The sequence below is a fragment of the Leptonychotes weddellii genome, chromosome 4, assembly GCF_054177405.1.
Source record: "Leptonychotes weddellii isolate Sample4059 chromosome 4, ASM5417740v2, whole genome shotgun sequence".
In the NCBI taxonomy this organism is placed as follows: domain Eukaryota; kingdom Metazoa; phylum Chordata; class Mammalia; order Carnivora; family Phocidae; genus Leptonychotes; species Leptonychotes weddellii.
This window is the reverse complement of record NC_138372.1, coordinates 154,587,378-154,604,826: the sequence shown is the minus strand read 5'-3', so window position 1 is coordinate 154,604,826 and position 17,449 is coordinate 154,587,378. Positions and strand designations below refer to the sequence as shown.

General features: G+C 39.4%; 1 long non-coding RNA gene across 1 annotated transcript in view; it reads right to left on the bottom strand.

Moving 5' to 3' along the window:
• LOC145720968 (uncharacterized) overlaps positions 1-17,449 on the bottom strand; it is a 326,301-nt gene that overhangs the window by 41,368 nt on the left and 267,484 nt on the right. The window lies entirely within an intron of this gene.

The window sequence follows — 17,449 nt, the reverse complement described above, 5'->3', positions numbered from 1 at the left end:
AAAATCACTAGGCTAATAATCTGTGCATGAATGAAGTTCCTGAATTAGGAGTGGCAGTGAGGACAGAAGGTAGAGCACGGAAGAGAGAGGTCTCAGTGATTCCTCTAACAAAGTATAGCTTGAGTCTCAAGTGAGACCAGCCTCGTCCACTATGGAGCATTCACACCTCTCATGTTGATCTCACCAGGAGGTAGATCAACTCTATTTTACTAGTTGAGCAAAGTTCTTTTTACCTCATTCATTCACACATTTCTCATATATTGAGAACAAACTTTATGCTGGGTGATTTCCAGATACGGAGCTTTTGAATCTTACCATACCAAGGTATCATTTTTCTAGGTAATCAATGTCAATTTCAATTTATTTCTCTTATTCAAATTACTAGCAATCTAAAATTTGTAGCTTTGGGAATTTCAAACGTTATTCAGCTGTCATGTGAGGTCATTCTCACCCTTGCAACTAAGTCCAGTGTCCTTCCCTGGATCTATCTAACCTTAGGTTTGTTATCCCACTGATCTCTTCCTCTCTCTTTCCTTTTCACTTTCCAAGGACATTTTCCTTCCCAATCTGTCCAGAAGCAATTTAAATGTTGACTATAGCCCATTTGAATGATTTCTCCATAACACCTTTCAGATAAGAGTGGGGTAGACTTTGCTGAGTATTTTGATCAACAGAGAAGGTCTACACCACAAAACAAAAAATGTGAAATACTAGGCTTGTTTTGGTTATTCCTTGGAAAGTAATCATGTATTCCAAATTTAGTTTAGTGGCTTAAGACAACCTTTTTTTTTTTCTTTATTTTTTGGTTATCTATTTTAGGCCAGGAATTAAGAAAAGGTTTAACTGAGCAGCTTAATCTCTGATCAACATGGAGTCAAACAGCAGCTAGAGATGGAAGACCTTCTTCCAAGATGGCTGCTTCATGCAGATATCTGGCTCCTTGAGGATCCTTGGCCTTTCTATCCATTGGGAGTCACATTCTCTCTTCACAAGGCTTGAGCTTCCTACAGCAAAGTGACCTCAGGGTACTTGTACTTCTTCCATGCTGGATGTCTTCATGGGGAATCTAAATTTAATATACCCTTCCTGAAGAACGTCCAGGGAATGGACTATTCACAGGTGCTATGTACACTGTAAGGGGCAACCATAGGAGGTACTGACAAAGAATTATGAAGAACACAACATTGAAATAAGCCTGATAAAGAGTTAAGAATATCAGAATAAGCTCAATGTAACTAGGGATGCAAATTGAGTATCTGCTGTTTACTAAAAGTAGGACGATGTGTAACAACTATAGCTCTGAGTCCATATAAACAGAGCTGAAAATCCACTACAGTTTTGCAGCTACTTGTTGGTTACCTGCTTACATTCAAGGTATATATTTTGTCCCATTATAAAATCAGTTAATTCTGTATTTGTGAATTGGTATGCCCTTTTAGTCCTGACTTCTAGGGTTTCGTCCCTCCTCAATACTTCTAAATAAAGGCAGGGAACAGACACTGCTCAGCCACTTCAGAGCTGTGCGGGAATTGGCACGTCAGTCACAGGATCAGTTCGTCACCTTGACGAGCACGTAAGGGAAGAGAGATTATTCCAGCCACCTTAGGAGAAGTCAATCTGCCACAGAGGCATCCATTCTTACAAATTGGCCAGTCACTCTTGCCTCTGAAATTCCTCATTGACTGATATTTCCGCAGAAGGTCTCACCTTTGCTGTCCCCTCTCCTCTCTTTCCTTTTTCCTTCTCTACCTCCTTCAGTCTCAAAATTCTCATAGCTTCTTGGACAGGCATGGTTTATTGGCTGATTAATGATTATATCTTCATCTCTATCACTGAATCATCTCTGCCATTCCCAGAGGCCTTATCTTTATAAACACTTCCATACAATGCATTCTTTCTTCTTTTTTTTTTAATGAGAGAGAGAGAGAGCGAGAGAGCAATTGGGCAGAGCGAAAGGGAGAGGGAGAGAATCTTAAGTAGACTCCATGCTGAGCATGGAGTGGGACATGGGGCTTGATTTCATGACCCTCAGATCATGGCCTGAGCTGAAACCAAGAGCCCAAAGCTTAACCAACTGAGACACCCAGGTGCCCCATTACATGGCAGTCTTTTTTTTTTTCTCTTTAATATTTTATTTATTTATTTATTTATTTATTTATTTATTTATTTATTTGATAGAGAGAGAGAGGGAGAGGGATCATGAGCTGGGGGAAGGGGCAGAGGAAGAGGGAGAAGCAGGCTCCTCGCTGAGCAGGAAGCCTTACAAGGGCCTTCCTCCCAGGACTCCGAGATCATGACCCGAGGCAAAGGCAGACACTTAACCAACTGAGCCACCCAGGTGCCCATACACTGCATTTTTTTTTAAAGGTTTTATTTATTTGAGAGAGAGAGAGAGCACAAGCAGGGGGAGGGGCAGACAGACAGGGAGAAGCAGGCTTCCCACTGAGCAGGGAGCCCGATGTGGGGCTTGATCCCAGGACCCTGAGATCATGACCTGAGCCGAAGGCAGATGCTTAACCAACTGAGCCACCCAGGCACCCCCATACACTGCATTTTTAAAGACAGTTGTCTTTCTGAAAGGAATTCTGTGCTAGATAGTAATAATTTTCAGTCTCACATCATTTGAATCTCTTATAGTACCACAAATGCAAAATACAAGGTTTGCTCTTTTGGGTTTTATAATTTGCTTTTGATTAATATGTAATATTTATTTAATATTATTTATTGTGTTCTTTAAGTATATGGAAAACTATATTTGATTCCTGAGAATGCAAAACCAGTTCTAAATTGTCTTTGTTCCTTTTTTTCTCATCTATCCCCAAGGCTATTTTACTCCTTTTCTTCATATATAGGTAAAGCCAAATTCCATAGGGAGAACAGGCAGACTTGAAGTTTATATATTTGGGGCAAAGCTGTTTGTTATCAGCTTCTGCTGCTTTCAATCTATAAAGCAGTTAAGAATGGGGCAATTATGCATAGTAAGTTTTCCTTTCAAAGCTTAAACACAAAAGAAGCCCTTGTCAAGAATTATTAATGTCTTAAGTAAAGTTCATCAGAGCCAAAGCCATTCAAAGGAATAAATCTACCCCAAATAGGAAAGTGTGTATGTACTTGTGTGGAAATGGTGGGGGAGATGAGGGGGAGGAGAAGGTGAAGGACTCATTTTCTTACAAGGTAGAGAAAAAAAAATGGATATTTCATTGGATGAAAGAAAACACAACCCAGATAATAAATAAATCCTCTTTTTAAGAAAATAAGCTTAAGTAAAAAGGGAAACTGGAGGTCAAACTGGAAATCCAAGTTTAATTCAGAGAAGAACACCATGGAACGTTACAGAAAGAGCACTGGGCTCGGATCAGAGCTTGGAGTTTAATGGGGCAGTGGCAGGAGGGCAGAGCATAGGGAGGCTATCTGACCAGGACCACTATTCTTAAAAGGTGGTACAAATATACAATTTGTATGTTACCTGAAAATAAGTTTATATAATGAAAATATCTCCAAATTAATCTATATATTATTTGATGTTAAATTTCCCTTTTTGCTTTGGCATGGAGAATACCCATCTATTCAAAGTAACATTCAAAATGTAGTAGCACCATTTTCTAACATTGATTTGGTTTTTTCCTTCTTTCAGTTTTTAATGAGGTGGTGTCTATAAGCATCAAAACGAGATCAGATCATTTCAGACCGCTGAGATGCCTTGCTGCCACTTATTAGCTGCGTAAATTTGGCAAACATACTTAGTTCCTCTGCAGCCCAGTTTCATCATAAGGTAAGGGGAATAATCCTACCTGCTTTACCTACATGGGTTGTTGTGAGATCTTATATGTAAATCATAAAGCACATCAGAGAGGTGAAGGGACCTTCTCGTTTTTCACCCTGCTATAAAATGTCATTGTTATAGAGAGCCACAGTCAGCGTTTAAGGGTAATTTTGCAGTAATTCAAGTTGTTTGTCTGGGAAATTTTGAAGCCAGAAGGTAGATCTGAGTTTTCTCTCATTGTCAGAAAGGCTTACATTTCAGACTCTTCGCCTCGAAGTCATCACCAGATTCAATGCTGATCATGGCTCTCTAGATATTTCTTTCCAACAGGCCTTTCAAGGAAGTTTTCCTGGAAACTTTATTTCTACCTAATAATCTTGTTTCCCAAGTGACACTGAAATAAAATTAAAGAAACATCCTGAGACTTAAAAACATACATGCATGTCTGCAATATACACACATACACAGAGACGCTTAAAATGCATAAGAATAAAATATCAAGAGACACAACAAGATCTATTAACTGTTAGATCATCCTAAACCTAAAAGAAGATATTTCAAGGCTTAGTCCCCCAGGAAGTAGACTCCTAGGGACAGGTTTACTGGCAAGAGTATTTCAGGTGCTCTTGGGATTACCACTTGTAGAGAAGTGAAGGAATCAGGATTGCCCAGAGGAAAGAGTTGAACTGCGATGAAATTGAAGCAAAAGCCTTAGCAGATCCTATGAGGAGCTCTGGAGCTGGCATGGCCCTTCAGAGTTGTCTCCAAATAGGGCAAGGGGGCGGGTCTTTTAGACCCCCATACGGACAGGTCCTAGGTTGTCCCAAGGAAGGGGGGTGATGGGGTGACCTTGAGCAATATGACTTTCCCTAGCTGAGGACAAGTTCCAGAGAGGAACTCAGAACTCTCAGTTGCAAATCAGTTGCAAACACTCCCAGGACCTCAGGAGTTTAGTTCTTCAGTCGTAGAGTGTGATCTGGGTGAACACAACACAGTCCACTCTGGTCCCTGCCTCATGCCATTCAGATCCACATACATCATATAATCAGTTTTGGGAGCAATCACTTTGCTCCTGGAGGAAGCTTACAAGGAGATGGTTAATGGAATAAACCACAGGCACCACCAAGGAAGAAACTAGTGTTGAAGCCATGCCTATCATTCATCACACCCCCACTTCCCCACCCCCAGTCAAGATCCCCCTCACTCTCAGCTGACACCTCTGTTAGCTTCAAAGGCTTACTGGTAGAAGGACTCAGACCCTCATTTCTGAGGGGCTACCATGTCCTTCTCAAGCTTTAGCTACTGAACTTGTTCATTTACTATCAAAATTGAGCAAAGGAAAACCAAGAGGTACCCAAGTGGATCACCCAAGTCCCAACTGTATTATTTACTGTCCCTGATAGAGCAGTCCTACTTTCTCTCGATAATCAGAATCACTTGCAGGCTGGTGACCTTCTTTCTTGCCTGCTCTTCTTATAGCGCGAGAAGCTTGCAGTGACTGAAACAGTTCTCAAAGCTTGAGCTTTAATGGGATTCTTACTGTATTCACTGGTGGAAACTCTCTCCCTCTGATAACCAAGACCCAGACTGGTAGAAATAAGGAACACAAATTCTCTAAGTGGGTCACTTGGAGTAACAAACAGACTTCTCCTACCTTCACTACTTGGTTCTAGGATCTATGTGTTCTATCTTTGCGGGACATAGAACAATACATAGTTCTTGTCCTAAGGTATATACAGCATTTCCCAAAATGTCCTCTCCAAGCTGGTGCCTCTGCTATTTGTTCAACAGGCTGTACCACTGCTAAAATGACTGACAGCTCCTGGGGGAGGTGATACATAGCAAGATCAATGAAAACCATGAAGATAAGTTAATACTGAACCTACACTGCTGTGAGATAGGTCACTTGGTCTGATGTTACCTTATAAGGAAACACCTGTCAACGGATAAAACATTCCCTAAGTTCTCTAATTGTGGTGCTGGCTGATCCCTACTGGCAGAAAATGCAAACCAATACCCCCAAAGAGTGTGGATTTCGATTAGTATGACTGTCAGCCTCTCCCAGGGTAGAAGTGGCCCTATATAATCAATTTGCCACCAAGGGGCTGGCTGGTTTCCTCTTGGGATGGTGTCATATTTGGGGTTCAGCATTGTTCTCTGTTGTCAGCAGGCTAGAATTTGGTAAAAGCAGAAGCTAGATCAGCCATGGTGAATGGAAAACCATGCAGTTTGGCCAACGCACAGCCTCTAGCCCCGCCACCAAGCATTACCTATTCATGTGCCCAATGTGCCAGTTTTAGGGTAGTTGACATCAATTGGCTGAGTCACTTAGTCTCCTTGGTTGTTTGGTGTCTCTTCTATGGTAGAGATGTTCTCTCATGGGTATTGATAAGCACTAGAAAATCCATCACACTTCGTGCCCAACCCAGTAGCTTATCCATATGCCTCTTCCATAGAACTCCTTGTCCCCAGTCTTCTACTCTTTCTTCTTCCAGGTCCCTGACTAACCAGCCAAGCCACTTTCCACTTCCCACGTGTCTGTATATAACCTCAGACCACTTCTCTCTCCACACAAAGTACATCAGGTATACTGCCCAGAGTTTTGGCTGTTGGGATGATTTTCCCTCACAATGTCTTTCAGTGCCAGCCCTGAGTGGGCTATAGTGCATTTCAGTCCAATTTCAGTTTGTACCTTTATACTGAGCTGACCCACCCATGATTTAATATTGATTTATCCCCTCCTCTGTCAGCGGGTCATAAGGGAGTCCCCCACATGGTCACACCTCTGAGCTAAGAGAAAGGGCTGCTACCAGAGTGGTGGGTAACATGAGGGTCTGAGTCTGGGCCACTTGCTAGTGAACTCCATCAGTGTCTTTTGGTCCTATTCTTGTCTGATCCCAACTGTACCACTTCCTACTCTGGATTACTGCTGGCCTTGGCCAACTTTATGATGTGGTGAGTTTGCCTGAACTCTGCTCATGATGGGTATTTCTGATTGCATGGCCCCCTGCTGTCCCATGGTCAGGCATTATCTTTACCAGGGCAGTTGCACAATGGGAGGTGTTTATCAGAAAGTTAATAATAATTCTTTGGCATAGATGGCATGGTCTTACTACCTAACTAGATAAGTAGTAACTACGTAACTACCATTCTTTTAGGATGAAGAGTTATCTGATACCTAGGGTATATTTCTCAGCCTTTAGGGCCTCTATAAACACTCCTAAACAAAACAAAACAAAAAGATGAACCTGACATCTTGCTACACATATATATTCTTGACCTCATTAAAGTGGAGGGATAGATCTTAGGGACACTCATGGTGTAGCTAACATGTGTCACGGCTTACAGGAGTATGGGCTGAGAGGAACAGAGAAACTTTTACAGGTTTCAATGGTACTTTTTTTCTAACCATTCTGATAATCTAAAAGGAAATGTTTACAAAGTCTTATCAGTGCCCTCTATGACTCTTTTATATCTTAAACTAAAGGCAATGTTTATTTCAACTAAGTCTTTACACTTGAAGCAGGTACAAATGCACAAATCAATCAAGAGATTCTGTTCAATATGAGAAAACGTGAACAACAACGAAAATCAGGTCAAAATGAGAACTTATTTACCAAAGGTACAGCCTATCTAAAAAAAATATAAAATAGCAGAAGCCTAAATGAATACTTGGAGGAAAAGTAGGACATTGTTTAAACAGGAATTACATATGATATTGTATTATGGAAACCAAGACGGAGGAGCTAAACCTTTAAGGGGAAGGGATTTTCCCGTTCTTAAAGAAACATGTATGTTATTAGAGAAGTCTGAGCCCTGCAGACTTTAGTTCTCTGTAGCAAAAAGGCTCCGCGAAAGATGAAATCATCTGTATTATATTATGAGCAGTCAGGCCAGTTGAAAAGGGACATTGAGTTTGCAATGTGGTAGATATTAGCAAACACTTAAGAGAAACCACAAAAAAACCTCGTGCATTGGCCTGAAGTAAGCCTTCAACATCTGCTCAGACCCTTCAGAATCTACACTGCTGAGAACATAAGTCAGTTTGTTGGTCATTCCTCTGAACTTGAAGCCAGATGAGCAAATCCAAGCCATTTTATGGTACAATCATTCAAATCATTCCAGTATGTTACAAGATTTTTTGCCTTTGCCTTGAGCTTCAAAAAGAATTAGGCGGCATTTGTAACACTTCACACATTCCAAGGAAACTATTGGATCCAATTGTGAAAGTTTTCAAGTTCTGATGAATTTTTCATGTATAATTTATGTTGAGTACCCAACTTAAAATGATACTTTACTATAGAGTCACGGTGCTAAAGTACAGCAAGGCAGTTATTGTTATTTTTATTATTTTATTGCATTTATACTATCTATATTTATTATTATTATTTAATAAATACTTATTTTGAACTGGTGATGATGCTTTCACAGTTTCATCGTAGGCTTCATAAAAAATATATTCACTGATCAGGTTTAAGATTAAGAAAGGAGCATGTAGAAACGACCACACAAAAAGAGAAATTTGTTCCATCAAAATTTTCAACAAATGCTTTTAAAATATATATTTTTTTTAATTTATGAAGCTAAAAAACAATGGAGCAGATATTCGAGTTATCCCACTGTAGTCACATAACATTTTCTTGCCATCCATAAAATGGCTCAGATGACATAATCTATACTTGGGAACCCTTACAGACATAATAACACAGGGAGAGCCAGAAGCGAAGAGCAGAATTCATCTCATCCTCAGAAGCCAGCTACTTTATCTCTCATATGCCCATCTGCCTCAGTGTTTCCCAGGGAGGTCGGAGGGTCCCCGATGTTTCACCTATGAGATTGTTCCCGCCTGGGAAGGAGAGGGAAAGAGAGAGGATGGGCAAAGGACTTTGCAGAAATTTTAAGTTGACTCCCCAAATGCTCTTTTATGTTTTTCTTGAAATTCTGAGACATAGAAGCTAATTCTTCTCCTCTCAGAGTTCAGATAAAAGCAACAGCAATGTCTGGACCAGTTTCTATGTGCCAGGAAGTGTGCTTAATCCCTTATTTACATTGTCTTTTTTTAAGACCCAAAACAGCGCTATGGAACTTCTGCTGCTGTCATTTTCCCTCTTTCCTTGTTGAGGAAACTGAGAATTACTGAAGTAAAATAACAATCTTGAGCTTGTACTCCAAGGGATCTGTAAGATCCAAAGGTTAAAGTCTAGTCAATTCTAAATATTCTTGAATAAACAGCTAAAAAGAATCAAATCTCTACTACAATTCTGAGCGTATTAAAATTCACATTCTGAGGGAGGCCTGGGTGGCTCGGTCAGGTAAGTGTCTGCCCTTGGCTCAGGTCATCATCCCATGATCCTGGGATTGAGTCCTTCATTAGGCTCCCTGCTCAGCGGGGAGCCTGCTTCTCCCTGTGCCTGCCCCTCCCCCTGCTTATGCTTTCTCTTTCTCTCTGACAAATAAATAAATAAAATCTTAAAAAAAATAAAAAAATAAAATTCACATTCTGGCGGCACCTGGGTGGCTCAGTTGGTTAAGCATCTCCCTCCGGCTCAGGTCATTATCTCGGGATCCTGGGATCCAGCCCTGCTTGGGGCTCCCTGGTCAGCAGGGAATCTGCTTCTCCCTCTCCCTCTGCCCCTCCCCGTGCTTGTGTTCGTGTGCGCTCTCTCTCTCTCTAAGTAAGTAAGTAAAATCTTTAAAAAATAAATAAAATAAAATTCACATTTTGGGAGTCAGGACACTAGATCCCAATGATACATCCCTTGGATAATTAACTGGGTTAACTCCCAGATATAGCTTTTCTTTTTCTGGAGAAGTTTTTGTTTTGTTTTGTTTTGTTCTGTTTTAAGAAAAGAAAAGGTAAAGGTAGGCCTTAGTAGTTTGGAGTTGACTTAAGTGGTTCTTGAATCCTGTTCATGCAGCTGTAACTATCAGATGATTAGTTAGATCCGTAGAAATCACAAAGGACTTGGTGTTTCCTGCTCCCAAAGAAGCAGCAAAGGAATTGCCGCTCTGCTTCTCTGCTCACAGTTGAGAATTTTAGGATGCCAACATTTTCTTATGAGCCTTGCCGAGAGAGTGACTGACTTAGATTTGCAAACCTAAGAGTATTTTGTGATAACACACCGGTATCTGGAACCTAAGTTCTTGATGCGTTTCCCCAACACCCAGGAAATTTAAGGTCCTCAGAAAAATGTTTCATCCTTTCTTATCTTATATTTTATCTTCAAGTCAGTTCCTAGGACTATATAATGTCATAGCTCTGAGGCACTTCAGAGAGCATCCAGCTCAGTATCTCCTTACCAGAGCCACTTGGGGAGTTTACCAAGACTTCCTAGGGAAGACAACGGAAAGGCTGGTCTTAAACTATACAGTGGCTAACTGAACATAATAAAAAAATAAAGTTACTTTGAAAAATAAAAAAATAATAATGGAATCATATTTCAATCTATCACCTGTGCTCTTTCCTAATGCTTACCTGCCTTGACCAAGGAGACTTCTGAGGTCTGCAAGCTTACCTGTCCACTTCTCTTTCACAATCAGCCTTTGCCTAGCTTAAAAAATAAAGGCATATCTCACCTCCGTTTGAAATCTTTCTTGGGTGCACTGCCCAAGGATGTAAAACCCTCTGGGAAGCTAAACAGAAAGGCAACGTAAGGATGCAGAGCTCCCGAGGGCAGAGTTCCAGGAGAGCAAAGCATAAGAATGTTCCCAAGTGCATCTTGTTCTCATATAAGGATGAAAAAAGTGAATGTCAGAGAACTTAAGTAACCTACTAATGATCACAGAGCTACAAAGTGCAGGGTTTGAGGTTTGAAAGAGCATAGGTCTGCTGGCTGCAAAGCCTTCCCTCTTCCTTCCTTTCCACATTGCCTTACAACTGATTAAGACTGGGAGGTGTCTGGCAGGCAGTCATCGAAGTTCAGTATTTCTTTTTTCGTTATCTTACCTCGAGTATTTATGTCTCCAATGGAAAAGGTCACAAAGAAGTCAGAAACTCTGGTGAAATTAAAAGTATAGCCACACTCCTTCAATACAGCCGATGTATGGCATTACCCTCTAGATTAATACTTCTTTCTTTCTTAGAAGTATAAAAGATAGAATTACAAAGGGTCACATTACACATGCTCTAAGCATTAACTGAAAGTGGGAGTTTAATAGCTAGTTTTTGAGCCTTTTTTTGCAATGGCAATTTTCCTCCCTTTCTGTGCTCTCTGTCCATTTCTCCAACCTAATTTGGTTTACAAGCAAATTGTACCTTTAATTGCCTTCAGTTAACCTGAGCAGGTAGGTAATGAGAGCCATTTTCAATTTGTTTCTTGTTGTTTGCCTTTTGAGAGGGCTACCCAGAGCTGTGTCATGTGCCTTCCATCTCCCAAAATTGCATTCCTTCAAGAGAGCCCTGCCAAAAGTAGGTAGTGAGAGATTTCCCTTCAAAACCTGGGTACCGAGCTGAAACAGTTTTCTGACCCAAGAAAAATATATCTAACACCACCCCCTCCTTTAGTGAGTTATCCCATATGTAGTATGATTTAAAAATAGAGGAAAGGAAGGAAAGGAGGAAGGGAGGAAGAAAAGGAGGCAGAGCATGGGAGAGGGAAGGAGGAAGAAATGGGGACCCAATGGTCTGAGCTGTGATTTAAGTTTTTCCACCACCTCTCTGTGTGCAATTCTCTTTACCTCTCTTGTTTTCTGTTTATATAACTTGTAAAATTGGGTTAATCACTCTATAAGTTGGTTGATATGAGTTAAATAATAAAAATTAATTGCATGGTTCAATTTCTTGGACAGACAAAAAATTCTCAATAAATTGGGACTTTACTGGTGAGATGTGACTGCAGTGAAATTCTCATTTACTCAGCAAAACTGATATAGAAAACACATTTGGCTTCCATCAGGATCGACCAGGTGATGGGATAGTTCTTCATCCAAGAAACAAATGAACCTTCCCTTCTCTCCAACACATAGATAATTATTCCTGGAAGAATATTATTCAGTAAAACTTGCTCAAGCCTCCATCTCCCAATAGAGGGACACTGAGAGAATGGTGAGAACAGGAGAAACAAGGAGTGGACCCATGGTTAAATTATCATCAATTTTGTGAATAAATATTCAAATAAATGGCTACTGAACAAAGTCAACCCAATCAAATGCAAAGTATATCTATCTCTCTCTCTCTCTCTCTCTCTCTCTCTCTCTATATATATATATATATATATATGTTGGGTATGTTTGAGTTGGGTTTTAAGGAATTTCTCAAGCCACCAATCTTTTATTTTAAATAAGTGATAATAATAGTGATACTTATAAAACTCATTCTTTTCTATATTTATTAGGTACTTTATTTGTATGAATTCACTTGATCTGTACAACAACACTTTGAGATGGGTAATAATATTCCCAGTTACAGAGGAGAGTTATGTCCAGGAAGGTTACGTGATTGACTTATTTCATATTTCTCATAAGTAGTGGAGCCAAAATTTGGATTGGGCATTCTGGCTCCAGAGCAGCTGCTTTAACCAGTAGGATATCCTGCCTATAATTTTCAAGATAATTAGAGATAACAGAACAAAAAAATAAAAGAATAGCACATCTCTGAGTGAGCTTACCTATGGATTTTCATTAAGATCCTTTCTAAGTGACAATTACAGTGAATAAAATATTTCATGAAGATAAGAATTTAGTGCTGTAGGAACTTTATGATCATTCCATTGAAACAGATCACCTTAAAGATAAGGAAAAGTCAGCCTTCAAATGTAGGCCCCCCCCCAAAAAAGTCTGGTGCTCCTTCAGAGGAGCATTACCTGGAAGGTAAATGCAGAATTCACTTGTGTGTAAATAGTAATAAGAATAACAATAGTAATGACTGACTCTGGGGACACAGAAGAAGTCATATTGTTCCTGTTCTATTTACGAGGTTTCCAATTTATTACCTAGTATCAAGGATGTGAGAAAAAGACTACTCTGGTTAGGTCACCTTGTACTTGGTCAAGATGGAATTGCTCTCTATAGAATATTCTTGGAAAGAATAGAAGAACAGTTATCATAGCAGAATCATCTTCTAAGGAAATGTACCTAGAGCAAGAGATTGGATCAGGGCCACTGTTAATACAGACTGAGCCTGAATCTACTAAAATAGCAATGTCCTTTCCATCAAGGACTCAAATTAGAGTGTCAGACTTTGTCCACACATTGGCAAATAAACTGAACATGCACCGCAGCTGTTTTCATGGAACGGGTGTATAGTGTTTTACAGAATCATGCTTTCACCAAACAGTACAAAAGAGCCAACAGATTCAACAGTTAAGGAATTAAGCCCTTACAGATCTTCTTCCAGATTGTTGAATATGTTTGTCCATCATTTTATTTATTTTTAAGAGTTTTCCAACAATGGACTATCACTGTGGGATATAATAAATTGTCAAGTTGAATTAAACAGATAGAGAAATTCCTGTGGCTTGGAATCACTGCCTCCTTGTTTCAGGATTTCCTAATACCTTCAGGCCAAATTTGGTGGTGAATTTGTAAAATAAATTAATTTACAGAAAGTTCCAACCAACAAGACACAAGAATCCCACCCATGGAAAGAATATGAATTCAGCTTAACCCCTTTATCAGCTGTGTTATCTGGACAAAGACACCCACCTTCTCCAAGCCTGTTTCCTCAACTGTAATTGAGGGATAAATTAACACCTAACTTCAGGGTTCTTGAAGATTCGGTAGAATAATGATGTAAGTAGTCAGGGCAATGCCTGACACAGAGTAAGCACTCAATATACACACCAGATTGAATTGCTGAGCAGCTGTCCCAGTTGGTAATGTGTTTTCTCTAGGCCTTCAAACCATTGCATGCTAGGCACAAAGCAATCCTAACTTCCTTGTACTAATATTTTGTGACATCTTTTGATTTTTAAGAGGTGATACGCTGGTGTGAAAATATTTCTGGATTAAGGTCAAATACCTGGGCTCTAGTCACAGAGATGTCACAGAACAGGAAATTTGAATGACTCCTTCTGTTTCTCTGTGTCACTGTTTTTCTCATATCTAAAATGAAAATCATGCCCTTGCAAATATCTTTTGGAAAGAGGCTATTTAAATAAGAAAATCAAGCCCATAGTAAAATCTCTAACCTGTCCAATGACCTACAAAGACTAATGATCCTGGCCGAGTAATGAGAGAGAATTCAGTAACCTAATTCACACCTTCTAAAGCACTTTTCTCAGTGACCATGGACTCGTGATTAGGTGGAGTTCAGCAGGCAACAAGTGGACGTGAGACTTAGTAATGCTAACTGAACTATATGAGAACTGAAAACTTCCTTAGGCATTTTTTAAACCAATGGAAACTTGACAAGATACACAGGAATAGACAACGCAGGAAATATTTTGGCACTTCTATCACTTAGAAAAGAAAGGAGCATGTGTCCCACTCCAGCTTAATAATTATTAAAGCTATTTCACACAACGGAATGGAGTGAGCATGATACCTGGAATTCCAGGTTCAGGATTTGAGCACCACCTCTGCAATTTTCAAGGGAGTTAAGTGCTCAATTTCCACATTCTAGAATAGAGAAAGTAAATAATACTTCAGGGTGTTTCTATGAAGATTAATTGGCAAAGAACATGTAAAGAGCTTAATCTAATTATAGCTCTTAAAAGATAGTTAATGTTAGTCCCTTTCCTTTTCTAAGCAAGGCTTCTTCTTTGAGAACAGCTGAGTCTTATCATCCAAGTTTATGGAACAGGAAAAAAAAAAGAACTTTGGGATCAAAATAATTTTTAAAATCAACTTAATTTTGTTTGCATCAAACTTTTAGCCTGAGAATTATACATCTTTGACCCCTACTTTGTGGTGGTTTACAACCACAGAGAGGTTGCTGGTTAGTTATAAAAATGGTTACATTTATAAGGGATGTTATATCCAAGATCCAGATATCAGATACTTTGGCTAGATGATCTATATATCCAGAGGCTCTATTATCTCATTTTTCCATTCTTGACCTCTACTAATAAATAACTTCTTTCCCATCCTTGATACCCATTCATGGTCTAACAACTCAAGACAGGTCAAAGTTTCACAAGAACATCACACCTCACGCGCACACACACACATACACACACTGTCCTCAGGTATTGTTCGTGCTGTATGTGAGTGGAGAGGGTGAGATTCCCTTTCATCTCCAACCATAATAATGCCACCCTTGTTGTATTTGTTGAGGAGACTCTTCCAAAATCACCCAGCTATTTCTTTTGGATGGCTCATTTTATGTATACCCGGCTTTCCCAGTTGACCAAAATTTTAGTAACATCATATACTTGTCCAGTGATCTTTTATTCCTCTTTAAATTCTATCAAAATGCTTAGCATAACACCTGGCATACAATGGACTTAAAATAGATATCTGTTGAATTGATTTAATCATAGACTCAGGATTGGAGGAGAATTTAGGGATCATTTAATCTAATCTCCCACTTTTTTTTTTAAAGATTTTATTTATTTATTTGAGACAGAGAGAATGAGAGAGAGAGAGCACATGAGAGGGGGGAGGGTCAGAGGGAGAAGCAGGCTCCCCGCCGAGCAGGGAGCCCGATGCGGGACTCGGTCCAGGGACTCCAGGATCATGACCTGAGCTGAAGGCAGTCGCTTAACCAACTGAGCCACCCAGGTGCCTTAATCTCCCACTCTTGACACTTGTGTTTTTGAGCTGTGTGACCCAGTATGAAAGCCACTGGCTACATGCAGCTACTGAGCACTTGAAATGTGGCTAGTGGGATTGAAGAAAATAATTTTTAATTTTATTGAATTTTAATTAATTTTCATTTAAATGTAAAAGCTAATGCTTCTATTATTGTAAAAAGTTTTAAGCATGTTTGGAAGAACATAGGTAGGAGAATCTACTTTTTCAACTGTGAATGTTATAACATCTAAATACAGATCAGGTATTTATAATGAAAACTTAGCATCTTAATTGAGTGATGGAAATGTAAAATACACATTGGATTTTAAAGATTAAGTATAAAAAAGGTCAAAATATATCATTAAAATATATTGATATGTTGAAATCCATAATAATTTAGAAATACTTGGTTAAATAATAATGTTATTAAAATTAATTTCACCTGCTTTTTTACTTTTTTTACTTACAGCTACTGGAAAATTTTAAATTTTATATGGGCTTACATTATATGTCTCTCGGACAGTGCTATTTTAGAGCATCCCAAGAAGAAATTTACTCATCCCGGCTTCCTCTAGTGAGTAGCTCAGTGATTATGTGGATAACCTATCCCTGTAAAATGGCTCTATTTGTTGAAAAAATTTTTATATTTATGGATTTGCAATCTTCTGCATTCTTCCACTAATGGCTTCTATTTTAGTCTCCAGGGGGAAAAATACAGATTTTCCTTTTCCCTGTGGCAACCCCTCAGAAACTGAAGAGAGTTAAAATAGCAATAATAAAAGTAATATTAACTGAGCATTTATTGTGTGCTAGGCATTGGGCCATATGCTTGACATAAGTTACCTCATTCACTCCTTGAGATAAGCAATGATATCAATCCCCATTTTATGGATGAAGAAACTGAGGCTGAGGGCATGTAAGCAATAGCATATGAGAAGTGCTTAGCATGATACCTGGCACACAGTGACACTTAAATGTGAGTTGACATCACTGCCATCACTAATACTTTTGCTGCTCTTTACAATGATTCCAGCTATTGCAGAACTGATAGAGAGCCCCTTCCCTCTCTGTTACAATCAGTAGGTGAATTCCCCCCTGCCCTTCTGGGTTGCCCATATGAGCACAAGAAGGCCTAATAGTATCTCATACCTTAGTGCCCTGGGGAAGAAGCTTGAGAGGCACATTACGGACAATAGTCAAGGTGCTGTTGAGTTTCGGCTGCAAGAGTTTGGTCCAAGTCCACACCAGGTCATTTGTCCTAGAAGGTGAGGGAGGGGCTGGAAGAAGTGGCCAAAAGAGAAGTGCAGCTAAAAGATCAGAGGCAGTTATGGAATTGGTGCCTGATTCAAATGAGTGGGGATGTGTTCCACAACTCCCAGTGGATGTCTGAAATGGCAGGTAGTATAAACCGTGTCTGTATCATATTTTCTCTTATACATACCTACCTATGCTAAAGTTTAATTTATGAATTAGGCCCAGTAAGAGATTAGCAACAATAACTAATAATAAAATAGAATAACTCTAACAATACAGTGTAACAAAATTATGTGAATGTGGTCTCTCTCTCTCTCAACATATCTTATTGTCCTGTATTAGCCCTTCTTCTTGTGAAGAAGGTGAAATGAAGTGAGGGGCATGATGCAGGCATTGTGACATAGCGTTAGGCTACTATTGACCTGGTGATTCTTCAGAAGGAGGATGGATCATCTGCTTCCGGCCCACAGTTAGCTGCAGGTAACTGAAAGTGCAGAACAGGAAACTATGGATAAGAGGAGTACTAGATCATCAAGCACAAAGTGCAGTAATTTAGAAACATACTTTTGATGCTGTGACTGGCAATATTTTATTGATCATGTCACTAGATTCCTAATATTACTGTTAAACCACCATGTGACTTTATTTTCTCACAACTACAACCTATTTTCTACTTTCTAAGTCAGAAACTATATTTCAAATACAGGCTGATTGGGTTTTGGTCATATAGCCCTCAAATATGCTCTCTCCTTGAAGAGA